This window comes from Haliotis rubra, unplaced genomic scaffold (genome assembly GCF_003918875.1).
Source record: "Haliotis rubra isolate DU_JTF1 unplaced genomic scaffold, ASM391887v1 Scf185, whole genome shotgun sequence".
NCBI lineage: Eukaryota > Metazoa > Mollusca > Gastropoda > Lepetellida > Haliotidae > Haliotis > Haliotis rubra.
In genome coordinates, this window is record NW_025765836.1 from 913,630 (window position 1) to 932,895 (window position 19,266).

The window sequence follows — 19,266 nt, forward strand, 5'->3', positions numbered from 1 at the left end:
GACACAACAAATAGACTCAAACCCCGGTCTCCGGCATGATGATCTAACGCTTTGATCCCAAGATTACCCCACTGTCCTTGACACAAGTAGGGAATTTCAACATTTGAACGCACACCAAGCAGAGGTATGGAATTGCACATGTCAGTGGTGGTGTGTGGTCCTGTGCACAGAGCTCAGGTCACAAATCAGTTTATGTTAGGAGCGTTTTTCACGCCGAGTCCATGGATGTGTTACCATGTTTAGCAGCTTCGCTTCGCTCCTGAGAGTTTCTAGGAATTTAGAGACCCGTGAAGATCCGGGCAAGAATTGATCTTCAGCAACCCATGCTTGTCGTAAGAGGCGACTAACGGGTGGTCAGGCACGTTGACTTGGTTGACACATGTGATCGGTTCCCAATTGCGCAGATCGATGCTCATGCTGTTGATCACTGGATTGTCTGGTCCAGACTCGATTATTTACAGACCGCCGCCATATAGCTGGAATATTGCTGAGTGAGGCGTAAAACTAAACTCACTCACTCACTAGGACTTCGGTCCTGCCCCACAGCGAAGCACGTATGACACATCTCGTCTCGCCTTAGGCAGGTGAATTCGGCGTGACGATCGGATGCTTTATTATGACCACGAGTCCCACTCTTGTCACATTGTATCAATGTATCCATTTAAAGTACTGTCGGAACTGTTTTTCACATTTATGTCAACAATTTATGTAGTTAATATGTGAAAGTGTGAAATATCTGTTAAACTAAATTCGTCCAAAGCGACTTATTTAGAACAGACCATGGCTTTTTGCAAATTAGTGTGCGATGATATTGCATTTCAAAGGACACTTTTTATATGCCCATTTTGTATTATACTTACCTTCATTATATATGATAGCTGGTGTAAAAATAATAACTTTGATACTGAAACTATTAAGGATGTTGCTACCATGGAACCTCATTATCAATGTATAAAAAGAAACAGGTAGGAGGGGTCGTCTCAAAAGCAAAACCAGGACGGGTGTCGCAGACGGTGGTTGGGGTCAGACTGGGGGATAGAGATATCAGCTACAGCCTGGAAGAAAGATTATCCTTTAGGGGAGTTTCAATGGGAAAGTAAACTGCAATTTACAAATAATGTCCAGTCTTGTCATTCTTGGGGTGGTCATGCCACCTATATATTTTGAGACATTTAATACGATGGTTGATTTAAGCTTTTCTGTGGGTATCTTACTCTTTTACATATCTCAACATAAACCTTTTGACAGAAAGACACGTGAGATGTTATTCAACAGATAAGACATATTCAACACACATGAAAAAAACATAAATTATCTTTGAGATTACCCCTTTTGCCTGTAAGTCGACGGTCCATCGTCAAACCTGGCTGAGCGACCCAATTGCCGTCTATAGTTTGATCTATTGTTTTCAGCAGCTTTTCATATTAAGTTTTTAAATTACGTATCCCACTGAAAGCCAAGTTGGTTATTTCGACATAGCTGCTAGTTGCAATTGGGTAAATTTTAGGTATACAGAGTAACAGCCTAAAATATTTTTTTCTATTTCCGACAGTACTTTAGTTACCTTACTCATTTACACACACGAGCCAGATAGTCTAGTGATATTACAATATACCATTGTCATCTGGGAACTGACAGATCGCTGCAATTAATGCTACATGTTTGCTGACATGGAAGCAAGGGGTGTGACGCCTTCCACCAGATTATGTTCTGTAACGTGATAGTCACGTGAACTTGAACCGACTCTTGTTCCAAGGTAGATTCCCTTACATATCACGTGCAAGCTGCACGTTCCAGTGCACACCGACCGCATCCGTGATGTAGTGGTTAGAGCGTCTGCCCGGAGAGCGGAAGGTCGCGGGTGCGATCCCCGACCGCGTCATACCAAAAGACCTTAAAATATGGTACTTGTTGGTCCAATATCCAATATCACCTCACCTCACCTCCAGTGCACACCTGCCGAGGTATACATGTCACGAGTGAAACCCAATTTCACCATTGTAAAATAATACAAATAGAACGCATGTTGGGATTCTTTACGAAGCATACAGGTAACATACAACACGGATCTAGTCCACCATGGGTGTATGTTAAACCTGTGTTACTGAATGTATTGAAGCCAATAAAGTGCTTTTTCACAGCATGTGTAACTGGTTAGTTTGTACTAACTAGACTTTTTATACACGGTGTTTCATAGGAAAATGATAGCAGGTTGGTTGTAGAGCGTAGCAGGATCCTGTGATTATTGGTTCGACCCTGCCTGACCTACAATACTTTCCTCAAATATCCAGCTAACAAGTTGGGATAACGCTGAACTACTTTATATATACACATATTATCATTTTAATGGAGAACATTCAATTGTGAGATAGGGTTTTGATAAATAAAGTCTATATATAAAGAGTTGTCTTTTTCAAAGCGTTTACATTGCTGACTGTTGCATCACGTGTTGTCAAAATGTAGCTCTATCGTGCTGAAACCATGCCTACATGTGACACAACATGATGTAGCTCTATCACGTGTAACCATGCTTACATGTGACACAACATGATGTAGCTCTATAAGGTGAAACCATGCCTACATGTGACACAACATGATGTAGCTCTATCACGTGTAACCATGCCTACATGTGACACAACATGATGTAGCTCTATCACGTGTAACCATGCCTACATGTGACACAACATGAAGTAACTCTATCAAGTGTAACCATGCCTACATGTGACACAACATGATGTCTACATGTGACAGCTCTATCACGTGTAACCATGCCTACATGTGACACAACATGATGTAGCTCTATCACGTGTAACCATGCCTACATGTGACACAACATGATGTAGCTCTATCACGTGTAACCATGCCTACATGTGACACAACATGAAGTAGCTCTATCAAGTGTAACCATGTGTGAGATGTAGCTCTATCACGTGTAACCATGCCTACATGTGACACAATATGATGTAGCTCTATCACGTGTAACCATACATGTAAAGATACTTATGTGACACAACATGTATATAGCTCTATCACAACATGTGTAACCATGTAAAGATACTTAGTAAAACAACATGATATAGCTCTAGTCACATTGTGTTACTCTGTCACGTGTAAAGATACGTAGTAAAACAACATGGTGCAGCTCTGTGACCTGTAAAGATACTTAGTAAAACGACATGATATAGCAATATCACGAAGTAAAGGTACTTAGTAAAACAACATGATATAGCTCCATCACGTGTAAAGATACATACTAAAGCAACTTGAAATATATAAGCTCTATCACATGTAAAGATACTTAGTAAAACAAGATGATATAGCAATACTCTATCAACATGATATAGCTTTATCACGTGTAAAGATACTTAGTAAAGCAACATGATATAGCTCTATCACATGTAAAGATACTTAGTAAAACAACATGATATAGCTTTATCACATGTAAAGATACTTAGTAAAACAACATGATATAGCTCTTTCACATGTAAAGATACTTAATAAAGCAGCAGGATGCAGCTCTGTCACGTGTAAAGATACTTAGTCAAACAACATGATACAGCTCTATCACACGTAAAGATATTTAGTGAAAGAACATAATATAGCTCTATCACGTGTAAAGATACTTAGTAAAACAACATGATATAGCAATACCACATGTAAAGATACTTAGTAAAACAACATGATATAGTGATATCACATGTAAAGATACGCAGTAAAACAACATGATGCAGCTGTATCATGTGTAAAGATACTTACTAAAGCAACTTGAAATATATAGCTCTATCACATGTAAAGATTCTTGGTAAGACAGCATGATAGCATTATCATGTGTACAGATACTTAGTAAAACAACATGATATAGCTCTATCACATGTAAAGATTCTTGGTAAGCCAGCATGATTTAACTCTATCATCTGTAAAGATACTTAGTAAAACAACATGATATAGCTCTATCACATGTAAAGATTCTTAGTAAAACAACATGCTTTAGCTCTGTCACATGTAAAGATTCTTGGTAAGCCAGCATGATGTAACTCTATCATGTGTAAAGATACTTAGTAAAACAACATGATATAGCTCTATCATGTGTAAAGATACTTAGTAAAACAACATGATATAGCTCTATCACATTAAAGATTCTTGGTAAGCCAGCATGATTTAACTCTATCATGTGTAAAGATACTTAGTAAAACAACATGAGATAGCTCTATCACGTGTAAAGATTCTTGGTAAGCCAGCATGATGTAACTCAATCATGCGTAAAGATAAAACAACATGATATAGCAATACCACATGTAAAACAACATGCTTTAGCTCTATCGTGTGTAACGATTCTTGGTAAGCCAGCATGATGTAACTCTATCATGGGTAAAGATAATTAGTAAAACAACATGATATAGCTTTATCACGTGTAAAGATTCTTGGTAAGCCAGCATGATGTAACTCTATCATGTGTAAAGATACTTAGTAAAACAATATGATATAGCTCTATCACGTGTAAAGATTCTTGGTAAGCCAGCATGATGTAACTCTATCATGTGTAAAGATACTTAGTAAAACAACATGATATAGCTCTATCACATGCAAATTTACTCACTAAAGCAACCTGAAATATATAGCTCTATCACATGTAAAGATACTTAGTAAAACAACATGATATAGCTCTATCACATGTAAAGATGCTTAGTAAAAAAACATTGTGTTACTCTATCATGTGTAAAGATACTTAGTAAAACAGCATGATATAGCTCTATCACGTGGAAAGATTCTTGGTAAGACAGCATTACCATATGTACAGATACTGAGTAAAACAACATGATATAGCTCTATCACGTGTAAAGATTCTTGGTAAGACAGCATGATTTAACTCTATCATGTGTAAAGATACTTAGTAAAACAACATGATATAGTTCTATCACATGTAAAGATTCTTAGTAAAACAACATGCTTTAGCTCTGTCACATGTAAAGATTCTTGGTAAGCCAGCATGATGTAACTCTATCATGTGTAAAGATACTTAGTAAAACAACATGATATAGCTCTATCACGTGTAAAGATACTCAGTAAAACAACATGCTTTAGCTCTATCACATGTAAAGATTCTTGGTAAGCCAGCATGATGTAACTCTATCATGTGTAAAGATACTTAGTAAAACAACATGATATAGCTCTATCACATGTAAAGATTCTTGGTAAGCCAGCATGATGTAACTCTATCATGTGTAAAGATACTTAGTAAAACAACATGATATAGCTCTATCACGTGTAAAGATTCTTGGTAAGCCAGCATGTAACTCTATCATGTGTAAATATCACTAAAAAACAACATGATATAGCTCTATCACATGTAAAGATTCTTGGTAAACCAGCATGATAAAATCATGTGTAAATGATGATGTAACTCTATCAAATTCTTTGTGTAAATGATTTAACTTATCATGTGTAAAACTTTGTCAATGCAGCATGATATAACTCTATCATGTGTAAAGATTCTTGGTAAGCCAGCATGATGTAACTCCTATCATGTGTAAAGATCTATCAAACATGTAAAGATTCTTGGTAAGCCAGCATGATGTAACTCTATCATGTGTAAAGATACTTAGTAAAACAACATGATATAGCTCTACTCACATGTAAAGATTCTTAGTAAAACAACATGATTTATAGCTCTATCACATGTAAAGATATTGGTAAGCCAGCATGATGTAACTCTATCATGTGTAAAGATACTTAGTAAAACAACATGATGTAACTCTATCACATGTAAAGATACTTGGTAAAACAGCATGATGTAATCCTCTATCACATGTAAAGATTCTTGGTAAGCCAGCATGATGTAACTCTATCACATGTAAAGATTAACTCTTGGTAAAAGATTCTTGCCAGCATGATGTAACTCTATCATGTGTAAAGATTCTTGGTAAAACCAGCATGATGTAACTCTATCATGTGTAAAGATTCTTGGTAAGTCAGCATGATGTAACTCTATCACATGTAAAGATTCTTGGTAAGCCATGATGTAACTCTGATAAAGATAAAAACAGCATGATCATCTATCACATGTAAAGATTCTTGGTAAGCCAGCATGATGTAACTCTATCATGTGTAAAGATTCTTAGTAAGCCAGCATGATGTAACTCTATCATGTATAAAGATTCTTGGTAAGCCAGCCAGCATGATGTAACTCTATCATGTGTAAAGATTCTTGGTAAGTCAGCATGATGTAACTCTATCATGTGTAAAGATTCTTGGTAAGCCAGCATGATGTAACTCTATCATGTGTAAAGATTCTTGGTAAGCCAGCATGATGTAACTCTATCACGTGTAAAGATTCTTGGTAAGCCAGCATGATTTAACTCTATCACGTGTAAAGATTCTTTAAAGATGCTTGGTAAGCCAGCATGATGTAACTCTGATGTACTAAATACTCAGGAAGTTGTTTAAAGCCTGAACATGTTAGGGTGACCAACTTTGCACTACACCTTAACGAGTGTTACAGGTAGGACATGTTGCCATGGATACTGACACGAGTAAGCCTGTAAATTAATAAACAGTGTCATTATGTGTCTTTATTTAGACATGAAAGTGACATAATACAATACCCTCTTTGGTGTGAAATAGAAAATATATTTGACTTTTATTTTCATATATTAGACTTTTCTATACTTAATTGGATGCATCACATAACAAGTTATCTCGGATCAAGCATCTGTAATTCCATTGAACCAACTGCTGCTTCCATTGTTATACGGTGTATAATCTATGTTGGAGCGATTTCCTATCAGTAGAAGTGACAACCGATAGTTGGATTGAAATTACTGGGCGCGACTACTTAACAAGTTGGTCATACTTTTGGGTTTGTACAAGATGCATATCACAAAGGTATTTGATATATATCCACCAGTTATTAGAAACAGCTTGGATTTTGTCCCGGCATCACATTCTCACATACGCGTCGTAACACATTGTTTGTTGAGCCCTGATGGCAATTGGAAACCCATTTGATACACCACTAAACGGGACAGTTCAGGAGTGTCACTTTATGTCTGACCATGACTTCACTTACCGACATATAAATGTTATCAGAGTCTTTGTAACGATTCACATTAAACGTGTCTTTATCGTTGTTGCTTTTGACATGTTGCATTAAACACGCCCAGGGTGGCGATACAATTGTTGATCTCTCCCTGGGGTGAGGTGAGGTGAGGTGAGGTGAGGTGAAATTGGGTTTAACGTCGTGCTTGAGAATATTTCGCTCATATGACGACGTGCATGCGTGTGTATGTGTATTTGCGGCTGCTTGTACTAGCCCAGACTGAAGCTGGTTTTATAGTGCTAGCCCACTGAGATACCACCCCGCAGTGAAGCATGAATACCCCACTCAGACACATTATACTGACTCCGAGCCAACCAGTCCTTGTTGTACTCATTAATTCCGAGCGCCAGGCAGGGACCAACAAGTACCATATTTTAACGTCTTTTGGTATGACACGGTCGGGGATCGAACCCGCGACCTTCCGCTCTCCGGGCGGACGCTCTAACCACTACACCACGGAGGCGGCCTCTCCCTGGGGTATAATGTCTGAAGCTTCAGTTAAGTTGTAGCAATTATCTATGTTCAATTTAAATATTTTTTTCTCAAACCATTGGGAGTGATACCAGAGCATAAATATGCATATCAATTTGAAGATAGTGCTTAACTTGATCCCATCCTCATACAGAGAGCGAGTGGATGAATGTTGTTTTTTTCGCCGCAGCCAGTCATATTCTACTCACATTGAGGCAATCTATAAGTATGAAGTCGTTTTGCTCGAGCAACGTTCCGGTAATATAGACGGGGTGCAATGGCGCTCAAGATATCCAGTTTAAGCAGCTCCTGCAACTAAAGTACAGTATGTCGGATCTACTTCAGCCTCATTCACTAGGTTGATATGACCCGTGGTTGGCGGCACATGTGTCTACAGTGACAAGGCACAATAGGGTCTAGCATGTAGCCCTGGATAATATTTACCTGTGTCCTTGAACTACATGCTAGCGCGATTGGGATCTCGACATACGCACACCTATCACACTGCTGACATGCATGGCTGGATAAAGGGTGTTTGTCTCCAGCCCATACAACACATATGCAATAACTAGATAGTGTCTGATAATATATGCATGCTTCCGAGTTGAACACGGAACATGGTTATTCTATAAATGTTTGACAACAGATTAAGGATATCAACGTCAAATATTCATAGCAGTATTTACCTGTTTTAGGATGTCAAGACCGCACTAAATGATTACGTAAGGATGTAGTTCAAATTTGGGATGTAGTTCAAATCGGATGTAGTTCTTATGGGAGTAAACCTAGCCATTGGTGGATGAAAATAGATGTGTATTGTAAATAGAATTTGACCTGTCTATAGAATCTGTGTTGTCACAACAGGGAAGTATGTTCTACCAATGCAATGAGGAGAGAGTCGATGTCATACTGGTTTTACCTTTCGTGTATTGTGGGGTGAATTGCTAGCACAAACGATAAGCAGTGGGGTTTAAACGCTTTCAGTTTGATGGAACAACAACAACGACTTAAGAATGGGTTTCGACTTCTTTGCCTACTGTTCAGCATCCATTCTCCTTTGTACTGTATTTACTGACGAGAGATCGTAAAACTGGCCAATTGTTTTTGGAAATATTATTCACACATTCTAACATCACTTTGAAATCGCAAAATGATAATGTATTAATCTCAAATGTATAAAAAAATTGCAAAGAATAGAGTAGTGTTCCTGGATGCTTAGCAAGTCTGCACCTGGACCAGTGATCACTATCATGAGCAATATTACGTTGTCGTGGTTGAAGCCCACTCCGATCGATTAGAGTATGCGCCAGCGAGTGTCTGGAAGTGTCTATTTTCAAGACGGAAAACTTCACCACGAAGTATTTCATTACGAACACTTAGTTAACACAGGCCAAATTGATTTATACTGCCTACTATATCTTTGAAAACAACGTTTAACACGTGTGGTTCAGACCATCTACCTCAACGTTTCTGACTGTATACAGTGTTCATGTTGGACCGCTAACCCCCAATGAGGTGGATCAACGATTCTGAGTTACACATACAAACAAACACACACAAACTCATCACATGACATATTCAAATGGAATTTAGCGTATTTTTGTGTCTGTTTGTGAAAATTAAATGTAAATGCCTCTCAGTATTCACGCATATTTGAAATGTTTACTAATTGTTTGGAAACAGCGTTTACATTATGAACTCTGACAAAGCTACCTAAAACCTGCCTTAAAATATCATCGGCAATTTTGTAATACTGACACAACTGTACCAAAGTATTATCTGCAATGTGGTCACACTGACACAACTGCCTTACTGTATCAGCTACAATGTTGTCACACTGACACAACTGCCTTTACTGTATCAGCTACAATGTTGTCACACTGACACAACTGCCTTACTGTATCAGCTACAATGTTGTCACACTGACACAACTGCCTTACTGTATCAGCTACAATGTTGTCACACTGACACAACTGCCTTACTGTATCAGCTACAATGTTGTCACACTGACACAACTGCCTTACTGTATCATCTACAATGTTGTCACACTGACACAACTGCCTTACTGTATCAGCTACAATGTTGTCACACTGACACAACTGCCTTACTGTATCAGCTACAATGTTGTCACACTGACACAACTGCCTTACTGTATCAGCTACAATGTTGTCACACTGACACAACTGCCTTACTGTATCAGCTACAATGTTGTCACACTGACACAACTGCCTTACTGTATCAGCTACAATGTTGTCACACTGACACAACTGCCTTACTGTATCAGCTACAATGTTGTCACGCTGACACAACTGCCTTACTGTATCATCTACAATGTTGTCACACTGACACAACTGCCTTACTGTATCAGCTACAATGTTGTCACACTGACACAACTGCCTTACTGTATCAGCTACAATGTTGTTACACTGACAAAACTGCCTTACTGTATCAGCTACAATGTTGTTACACTGACACAACTGCCTTACTGTATCAGCTACAATGTTGTCACACTGACAAAACTGCCTTACTGTATCAGCTACAATGTTGTCACACTGACACAACTGCCTTACTGTATCATCTACAATGTTGTCACACTGACAAAACTGCCTTACTGTATCAGCTACAATGTTGTCACACTGCCACAACTGCCTTACTGTATCATCTACAATGTGGGGCGGTGGGGTAGCCTAGTGGTCAAAGCGTTGGCTCGTCACGCCGAAGGCCCGGGTTCGATTCCCCTCATGGGCACAATGTGTTAAGCCCATTTCTGGTGTCCCCCGCCGTGATATTGCTGGAATATTGCTAAAAGCGGCGTAAAACTAAACTCAGTCAGTCAGTCAGTCATCTACAATGTGGTCACACTGACACAACTGCCTTACTGTATCAACTACAATGTTGTCACACTGACACAACTGCCTTACTGTATCAGCTACAATGTTGTTACACTGACACAACTGCCTTACTGTATCAGCTACAATGTTGACACACTGACAAAACTGCCTTACTGTATCAGCTACAATGTTGTTACACTGACACAACTGCCTTACTGTATCATCTACAATGTTGTCACACTGACAAAACTGCCTTACTGTATCAACTACAATGTTGTTACACTCAGCCTTACTGTATCATGTTGTTACACTGACACAACTGCCTTTACTGTATCAGTTGTCACACTGACACAACTGCCTGTATCATCTACAATGTTGTCACACTGACATGTATCAGCTACAATGTTGTTACACTGACACAACTGCCTTACTGTATCAGCTACAATGTTGTTACACTGACACAACTGCCTTACTGTATCAGCTACAATGTTGTCACACTGACAAAACTGCCTTACTGTATCAGCTACAATGTTGTTACACTGACACAACTGCCTTACTGTATCATCTACAATGTTGTCACACTGACAAAACTGCCTTACTGTATCAGCTACAATGTTGTCACACTGACACAACTGCCTTACTGTATCAGCTACAATGTTGTCACACTGACATAACTGCCTTACTGTATCAGCTACAATGTTGTCACACTGACACAACTGCCTTACTGTATCAGCTACAATGTTGTCACACTGACATAACTGCCTTACTGTATCATCTACAATGTTGTCACACTGACACAACTGTCTTACTGTATCAGCTACAATGTTGTCACACTGACATAACTGCCTTACTGTATCAGCTACAATGTTGTCACACTGACACAACTGCCTTACTGTATCAGCTACAATGTTGTCACGCTGACACAACTGCCTTACTGCATCATCTACAATGTTGTCACACTGACACAACTGCCTTACTGTATCATCTACAATGTTGTCACGCTGACACAACTGCCTTACTGTATCAGCTACAATGTTGTCACACTGACACAACTGCCTTATCGTATCAGCTACTCCGCTTCAATACGGGTACACCTTTATGACACATGTAAGTTCAAATTTGAATTTGTAGCGTAAGGTAACATAAAGTAATATGTACAGGTGATTAGGCTCTTTGAGAGTGCTTTCCTGCCCCGGATCGATGGGAGTAAACCACCCCAAGTACAAGAATTTACTAAGAAAGTGTTATCAAAATATATACATGTATTCCGATTGTTATGGAGACTTGTTCTAACTGCCCCCAACATTCTAGGGCAAGCACAGATAAAAGTACTGTAGCTGTATAACGCCCAGCAGAGCAGCCTTACATATGCTCTGGTGCAACCTGCATTGAGTAGGATAGGCCTCGGGTAGTAATACACTGTTTACACCGTGGTCTTTCATGTATCACAATGAACGACCATATTCATCCCATATATGGAGAGACACGTGAGCCTCTGCAATTTACTTCCTCGTTCCAGCTATACAAAAGCTGAAGCTCTCTCCTCGCCCTGCGCATGATGTCTGGGTCAGGTGTATCTACTGTCCGTGTGAGACAGGTGACGACAGACGAGGTGTCCCCAGCTGCTTGTGGTATGCCTCTGAATGGTATGTCCATCTTTTACTACTGTACTCAACCTCCATACGTAGATATCTGTTCGTGGGTATTCATGTGAGGGCCAATCATTATTTATTCAGGGTAAATGAATACTTACACTCGATATTTATGTTCGTAGCGGAATATAGACTATACATTCATGTAAAACAGTTGATGTAAGTAGACATTGATGAATTTCGTATGTATTCTTATGTGGAGTTTTAATTTAATTCAGTTCCACCGAGTAATTGGCATTAGTGGTCATATGCACATTGACGGTTTTCTGCCACTGCCGTCAATAAGGGTGTGACATTCTAAACTGTAACGTGCAGCAATGAGGTGTCTGACATTCTGCCATCAGCTGTCGCTTATACATGCCCAACAACGTATCCTCATATATGGTATACATTTGTTTGCATACGCGTTTTTTGAAAAATATGCCATGTTTGACCTTTATCGCATACACAAACCATCATCCCTCTTAGTTCTGGTTCCATAGCACCCAGGATCTAGGGGAATCCGGAGTCATGCTCCCACGGGGAATATTTTTAAAATGAGATGCACTCAGATGCAATTTCCTGCTTTCTGAAGATAAATTGACGCAATTTATGCAATCTCTAATTTTGTATAATAATGTTTTCCTGCTACGTTTGACCAATATTTTTCATGCTTTTTAAAATGGTTTCTTTGTTAAAGATTGTACCATCTGTAAATAATGTTGGCGAGAGTGGGTGGTGGGGTGAGAGCGCCCGTCTCTTCCTCGAAAAAAAATATTTGTGGCGCATTTACTCTAACCTATATCCCAAATCCTGGATCCGTCCCCGAGACTGAACTAACTTTAGCCATATATGAGGCTTAAGGCTGTACATGTTGTTATATGCATGATGGTTAACTGGCTGAATTGAAGCATGTGGTTTTTTTAGGAAATATATGATGTTTACGAAGCTCCATTATCAGACGAAACACAATCCTTTGACCATTATCGGCAAGATAATGGTGACACGTTATTTACTTGGATCACAGTCAATCAGGATTGACACCAGGTGTTCGCGAAAAGGATTAATATATCCAGCATTACGGGCAGCACCCACCACTCAATTAGTACAAACATATGTGTTTGTTACCTACCATGCCGACAATGATATGATTTCAACACTAGTATTATGTGATGTGATATGATTGAGTGAGTATAGTTTTACGCTGCTTGTAGCAATATTCAAGCAATATCGCGGCGGGGGACACCAGAAATGGGCTTCACACATTGTGCCCATGTCGGGAATCGAACCCGGGTCTTCGGCATGACGAGCGAACGCTTTAACCACTAGGCTACCCCACCACCCCTTTGATGTGATCTGATGTGATCACCTGTGTAGGTTAAACATTATAAGTGATATGATATACGCGACAACCAGAAAAGTTCTTGTTCTATCACGGCGTCACGGAAGCAATTCAGAAAAACCAGTGATTTGTATCATGAGTGAGTGAGGTTTTACCCCGCTTTTAACAATATTCAAACAACATCGCGGCGGGGGACACCATAAATGGGCTCCACACGTTGTACCCATGTGGGGAATCAAACCCGGGTCTCTGGCGTGACGAGCGAACGCTTTAACCACTAGGCTACCCCACTGCCCCATTAATATGATGAACGTAACAACGTCCCATTTACTAGCATCAGCCACCTAGCAATTCTAGTCAGAAATCCTTTTCTGATGAGGATAAGAGTAAAGCATTACAGCATCCATTATTTTGGTAAAACTCATGTTATGACGTAACCGTATTCGCCACAATGGAGGTGACATCATATTACTTCCTTGTGAATACTTAATGCAGACAGCTTTTGGCTCGCTCGTCACAGCGGTACGTACAAGGAAGTATGTTACTTTTAAAGGACCAATTCATGCGTCTTGTTCACAGGCTCCTGATATATGTGTAGCTTGACATATAACGTGAATATTTTAAACGCAAACAATAGACTCCAGCGAAAAGTAGTATAGGGGTGCATTGCATAGAACAGCACAACGGAGATAGGGCAGACTGTTATACATATCATATGCTTATATTTAAAGACGTATAAATGTTATCAATGTGATATTCATGGCTGAGCCGTGACTCTTGTATCGGGATACGTAGCAGGCGATTCAACGATTCGAAAATGTCGCAGTTCAAGTCATATTTGTCGTTTGACAATGTTAAATATTGTATGGGTTCATACTGGTACATGATATATGTAGATACATAACACGACAACGCCATGCAATAAGTAGTCGGGGCTGTGGGAAGCCTTGTGGTAAAAGCGTTCGCTCGTCACACCGAAGATGCGAGTTATATTCCCCACATGGATATGGTGTGTGAACTTATTGATATTGATATTGATACTTGATATTGCTGGAATATTACTAAAAGCGGCGTAAAACTATACTGACTCACTGAATAATCAGTTTCGATTATCTGCAAAACCAGATTATGCTTAAATGGCATCCGCCACGGCATCCTGTAAACAAACAAGACAATCACCTGGTGGACCTGAAAATCAAGCTCAATTAAATAAATTTAATTTTAAATAATTAAACACATGTGCAAAGTGAACTGACTGCAGCAATATCTGGGTCTAGAGACTGTAATTGTTATTATATTTCTTTGTACTAATCGTGTTGAATCCAAACAGGTGTGTGTTAGGAAACATGATTTATGTCAAAGCCAGAGAATAACCAGCTTGGTTATCCGGCAAATTAATAAGAGCAAAATAGTTGTGAAAAATATGAAAATCAGTGATGAAACCAGGATTTCGCGAAAATGGTTCATGTCCTGCCCATCGATGGCACCCTCAACTCTCTTATTTTGCATAGACCCATGAAGGTCCGGGTTAGTATACCTGTATTGATCTTCAGTAACCCATGCTTGTCGTAAGAGGCGGCTAACGGGTTCCGGTGGTCGGGCTCGCTGACTTGGTTGACACATGTCATCGGTTCCCAATTGCGCAGATCGATACTCATGCTGTTGATCACTGGATTGTCTGGTCCAAACTCGATTATTTACAGACCGCCGCCATATGGCTGGAATTTTTATTATAGGATATTTATATAGCTCACATATCCACGCACTAGTTCATGCTCAAGGCGCTGGTATTTTTCCCTCGATCATTGGATGGAATATTGCTGAGTGCGGCGTAAAACTCAACTCACTCACTTATTTTGTGACATTAACAAACCTAGTGCATAAATGCAAAAAGACGGTGTCAAATGCTATTCCCTTTTATCGACTTGCATGTAAAGTGAATAGTTGATTAGCCTTTGCATTTGTTATACTCACCTTTTCGTTAACACCTGGTATCATCACTATTTCATAGTCATTCATGATGCAGTCGAAATCAAGTGTGGTTTTAGTAGAGATTTCTAATGGATGTGAATATGGTTTTGTTGCTGTTATTTGCTTGACATGACACAGCAGTACACCTGCCATGCGACAAACGAACAGACAATGTGTGAGTAAGTTAGTGAGTTTTACGCCGTTTTTAGCAATATTCCAGCAATATCACGGCGGGGACACCAGAAATGGGCTTCACACACTGTACCCAGAATCACTAAGAATAGACAATGAAGTGAGCACCGATATAAATGAGGGTATAGTATGTTCAACATTTCGTGACAGATGCTGTCAGTTATCGTATAAATCAGGAACTCTAACATGTGTATTTTAGGGGGCGGTGGGGTAGTCTAGTGGTTAAAGCGTTGGCTCGTCACTCCGAAGACCTGGGCTCGAATCCCCACATGGGTACAATGTGTGAAGCCCATTTCTGGTGTCCCCCGCCGTGATGTTGCTGGAATATTGTTAAAAGCGGCGTAAAACCAAACTCAGTCAGTCTATAACGGTGGCAGATATCGCCTTATCCGCCAAGCAATTCTAATCAGAAATCTCATGGGGAATTTCGGGACATTGAAGGTGTCACAAACGGCGACGTGACACTTGTTACTTCCTTGTGAATACATAATTCGAAAACTTTACGCTGGCTTGTTACAGGGAAGTGTATTACCTGATATGAGACCTATTCAAGGCGGATGGAACATCACAACGTACATGTACGTAAAACAGACTGTCATGCTTTCGGTATCATATGCTTAAGGTCAATGAAATATGAAATTTTGTTCAGTGTGATCATTCATGGCTGAGTAAGGTTACTTGTAGCAAAAGCCGTATCGGTCGCTCCAGTCGGCTCTATAATATTCAAGTCATATTTACCTTTTGACAATGGCAGATTCGAACCAGTAAAGCGTGTATGTGAACCTACATGGCATGTTAACGCTAGGTGAGGTGAGGTGAGGTGAAATTGGGTTTAACGTCGTGCTTGAGAATATTTCGCTCATATGACGACGTGCATGCGTGTGTATGTGTATGTGCGGCTGCTTGTACCAGCCCAGACTGAAGCTGGTTTTATAGTGCTAGCCCACTGAGATACCATGCCGCAGTGAAGCATGAATACCCCACTCAGACACATTATACTGACTCCGAGCCGACCAGTCCTTGTTGTACCCATTAATGCCGAGCGCCAGGCAGGGACCAACAAGTACCATATTTTAACGTCTTTTGGTATGACGCGGTCGGGGATCGAACCCGCGACCTTCCGCTCTCTGGGCGGAGGCTCTAACCACTACACCACGGAGGCGGTTGTTAACGCTAGGTGATACAGTTGGTACAATTAGTTGGCATTGATTGTCTGCCAAGTGACACAAAAGAACACTTACAGTCTTTGAATACACAATGCCATTTAGAAAGTGGTCAAATGTAACACATGTTATGTTTGGGATCACACAGATTCTAGTACTTTTGTTGGGTTGAGCCCCATCGAACCCATACTCTCAGATTCAGGCATCTAATCGCCAGCCGCGTGAGCGGGCATCTCATTGTAAACTACCTGAGGGAAGTTGATCTGTATCATAAATTGTAACTATGTAATGTGAATTTAGTACTTTTGAATTTAGTGCTATGACATTTTCTGTTGTTGAATAACAATGTAATGAATATATCCTTTTAAAATAAAACTCATTTGGACTTTGTACTTAAATTGCGTATTAATTCAGGCTTGATCTCGTCATTTAATGCCTGGAAAAATGCCGATGCGACGTAAAACCCAACTCAACTCAAGCCTAATCGCCACCGCACAAAGTCAGCCACCTAACCCGCTCAGCCAACGCGGCTTCCATAAAAATAGAAGTCGGACAACTAGACTGTGGACTTTGTGCAGACTTACAGTTTTTGTTGAAAATAAACACGATATGCTATTTTGATCAACGTTGTTGTGTAAATAGATTCTGCAGCTTGTTAGAGAGGAAACTAGAAGTACAACAAATCCCCCTTTTGCATAAAAAAACCCTAATCGTTTGTTAGCTAACGTCACGCAGCTGTACTCCCCGGGGGGATATTTTGTGGGGGTTATATGAGAGTTGTGCTTTGGTAGAATAGTAACATATGCAGTCCATACGTTTATAGCTGACAACTCACTAGATCTGGGACGTGATAGGTCTATCTAAAAGACGATCTGGCAGTTCAAAGTAAGGACTGACTGCTCGCGTTTCATGGTGTCATGGTTGTTGCTCAGTCAAGTGTTGTACAACAGTGCTCTACCGGATTGTACCAGACGCAAATATAGCGGCTAAAAAATTAAATTAAAAGAGCTATGATACTTATTATTTGGACTAATTAAATAGATTCATTTAAACGCTTGTCTGATATTTAAATGTTTTGAAATCAGGACTCTTGGCAAGGACAAATTCAAATGTCAAAATCCTAAGACTAAAACTGGGTGTTTTGTAATGTCGATTAAGGTATAGTTATGCCATGTTCAGTAGCTATATATGGCAATGTGGTAGCATGTGCGTGTCAATGTTTTCAGATGGAACCGAGATTCCCGACAACTTTGATGATATGTCACCCTCCAGGGGGAAAACGTGAACATAATGCAGGTAATGTCGTACAATTCTGATCAAAACTGAGAATGTACGAATTGCTGTTTTTCAGTTATACTTTACTTTGATCAAATTGATCTAACTACATACATGTACATGAACATACAAGTAGACCGCCTCCATGGTTAAGTTGATAGAACATCTTTCCTGAGAGCGGTAGGTCGTTGGTTCGATCGAACGAACGCACACACACGCACGCACACACACAAAAAAACACCAACAACACATACGCACACACACATATGGATGAAATACTCCTCAACCCAACCTTTGTTTATTGAGAAACAATAAAACTACCGATAGCATTTATACTGTTATTCCGTTTCCGTTTCAGCATATGGAAACACCAATGGAGGAGAGCGTTTGTCAATGTCGGTATTGTTTTCACTTATGTAAAGTAATAATAAATACTTCTTCAAGTTTACTTAACATATGCTTTGCTCTTTGTTCTGTGCTTTTTATCACATAAAAGTCTGGAGCACTACCTATCAGCAATGGGTAAGTATTAGCCGGTTGCTAGAACTAACATGCTTTGTGTGTAGCAAGTTGGAGCTTTGTGTGTATTGGGCGTGAGGTATGCAAGGGTGTGAGGTATGCAAGGGCGAGTGTGTCATAATGTCAGGACTTGTCTTTTCTTCAGGATAAACATTCCATAATAAATGCAGCAATACACCAGGGTAAGCTGAGAAATGAAAGGATTTGCCTTGTGACTTAACGTTTGCTCACATTGGTCGGCGTGTATCATTGCTAATTGCAAAATATTAGTCATAAGGCATATCCTTTCAGATCCGTGTCTGATATTGTAGTGAGATATTTACATTTTAAGCCACAACTACAACCACAAGCGCTGCCACAACGCCGTCAACGTGCGGCCCTATGGCTGATGCCTCTCTGAACCAGGACTGCTCCAACGCTAGATGCGTGGCCGTCAACAGCTCATGTGTGACAACGTCAGCCGGAAACCGCAGATGTGCCTGTATTAACAAGAACGTACAGATATCTCCTACAGGATGCTCAATGGGTAGGTATTGTGATGATCAGCATGAGCTGTAAACATGTAATGAGAAGGACGCATGTTACCTTACTAAAGGTTCAGAGTGTTATCAACAACCTTCAGAAAGGTTTCTGTGTTTCAGGGCCCAGTATTCTGTCAAGTAACAAAACATCCGTCTTCGCCACAGATCTATCAAGAACATCACAAGATGGTAAGTCAAGCCATTTAGTTTGAAAACTTTAAAAAAAACCCCAAACAAACCCGTGGAAATGTAAC

At 39.9% G+C, this 19,266-nt stretch overlaps 1 long non-coding RNA gene across 1 annotated transcript; it reads left to right on the forward strand.

Annotated features, from left to right (window-relative positions):
- The first annotated feature begins 11,911 nt into the window (after positions 1–11,911).
- LOC124273862 lies at positions 11,912–19,206 on the forward strand. The gene is made up of 4 exons (XR_006897760.1): positions 11,912–12,044; positions 17,924–17,993; positions 18,331–19,017; positions 19,133–19,206. It is a non-coding gene; the product is annotated as an uncharacterized LOC124273862 (long non-coding RNA).
- Positions 19,207–19,266: the final 60 nt, after the last annotated feature.